Source organism: Lupinus angustifolius, chromosome LG04 (genome assembly GCF_001865875.1).
Source record: "Lupinus angustifolius cultivar Tanjil chromosome LG04, LupAngTanjil_v1.0, whole genome shotgun sequence".
Taxonomy (NCBI): Eukaryota; Viridiplantae; Streptophyta; class Magnoliopsida; order Fabales; family Fabaceae; genus Lupinus; species Lupinus angustifolius.
In genome coordinates this window covers 19,670,939-19,672,906 of record NC_032012.1, presented here as the reverse complement: position 1 = coordinate 19,672,906, position 1,968 = coordinate 19,670,939, and positions in this window count along the sequence as shown.

Below are 1,968 nucleotides of genomic sequence, written 5' to 3'. Positions count from 1 at the left end.
ACGATGGCCTAGCCAACTGTAGTTCAAAATGAGGCTGAGCCAAGGTGTCCACTACCCTCCAACGAGTATAATGAGTTGTATACCCTCACGTATTAAAGATTATCGTAAGGAACTAGTATAAGGCTGATGAAAACAACACAAAAAGAAAAAAAAGGGTGATAAAATAAGGATAATGAACCTAGAATGTAGAAGAGAATGTGAAATTTATCCTTTTCTTTCATTACTGCTATTCTACTTTGATTTGCCTAACTAGAATTGTTTCCTTTCTAAATTAGGATTAGTTTAAGTTGTAACCTTTTTTTTAGGATTAGGGTTGCCTCATCTCTCTTTTGTTGAAATTTTTCTAAGTGCCCACCTTGTTTCTAGAAAATGATTATAAATGGGGTTTAGAGTAGGGTTACAACCCTAATTTGAGCAGGCCAATAAAAGCCCAACTATCAGACCTTTTAAATTAATCTTTATTTTACTCATCACCTTATTTTTTTGACAATTAAATTACCTTGGTCATCATTAAGTGTTTATAGTTGTCTCTCTTTACTTATTTCTCACTAGATCATAAGAATAATGAATGCTATTTAGATTATCATGGTGAGAAATAAGTAAAGATAAGAAAGCCCAAATTTTGACCGGGAAAAAACACACGGTGAAGAAATATGTAACGTACGTGAAAAGCTTAAGCTTGAGGTTAGTGATTAAAGAGATTATGAGTGACAAGTGCGATAAATGGGACCGTTGGCGGGTCAAAGATACAAAAAAGAAGACCATCGGAGTTAAAGATATCATGCGAGACCACTAGGGAATTGGGTGCAAAGATGAGACCAATGGGCGTCAAAGATATCACGCGAGACCATTGGGGGGGTCTAGGGTGCAAAGATGACACCACTAGGGGTCGAAGGCACAAAACGATACCATTAGGGGTCAAAGCCGCAACACAAGACTATTGGGAGACAGTGTGCAAATATGAGAATATTGAGGGTCTAAGGGACAACATGAGACCACTGGTGGCTGGGTGCAAAGATGAGATCATTAGGGATCGAAGGCACCACACGAGACCACTTGAGCTTTGGGTACATAGATGAGACCACTAAGGGTTGATGTAACGACCCGAAAAATACTTCCCAAAACATTGCAGAAATATGGGTAAATTTTTTTTTTGAATTGTTGACATAAAATTGTTTCCTTTTAAAAACCTTCCTTTTCCGGGACATCACTTTAAGTAACTTGAATACGAAAAATCAACTTCTCGTTATCGAATGATAACTTAACCTGATTCACAATTTCCTGAATAACATAATGCATATAATCAGTTAAGTCATCATTAGTTCATACAAACTAGGTCAACAAAGGCGGAAACTTCATCGCCACTAACATATACCAAAAATCAAAAAGAAACACAGCCCCTATCAAAAACAAAAGGGACATCGACTGGCCGCAAGCTGACTCAAAAGATTCTAGGAATGCTGGCCCCTCACTAGGGTCCTCCTCCTCTTCCGAGTCAGACACAAGGACGATCACCTCCATCGAACTCTCTACATTTACGAGCTCAACGACCTCGTCCTCCTCTTCCTCTTCTTCCACTTCATTATGCCATAACCCAGCGGCATAATTCGGAGGGGATGACATTCTAAAAAACGGAGCCTTCTTGCAGGGACCTCCTCCAAGAACCCGGCTCCTCGTGGCTCTACTGGATGACGGAGCACCCAAACAATCTGCCCACGTCGTATGACCGTGGGAGGAAACAACGCCATCACTCCTGACTGGCGGGTACCGAAGTCCATTCTATGGAGACCTCCGCCCCCTTGGCGGCAAGGTGAAAGAAGTATCAACGTAAGTGTCGGATTGAGGGATCATCATCAATGACCCGTTGCACACCGTGTGCAACGACAGACCACAAGGGCCTGTGTATGTATATCTGTGCCCGTCACTATCCCATTGTCCCATTGGGGACATCGTGAAGTGATAGCCTCG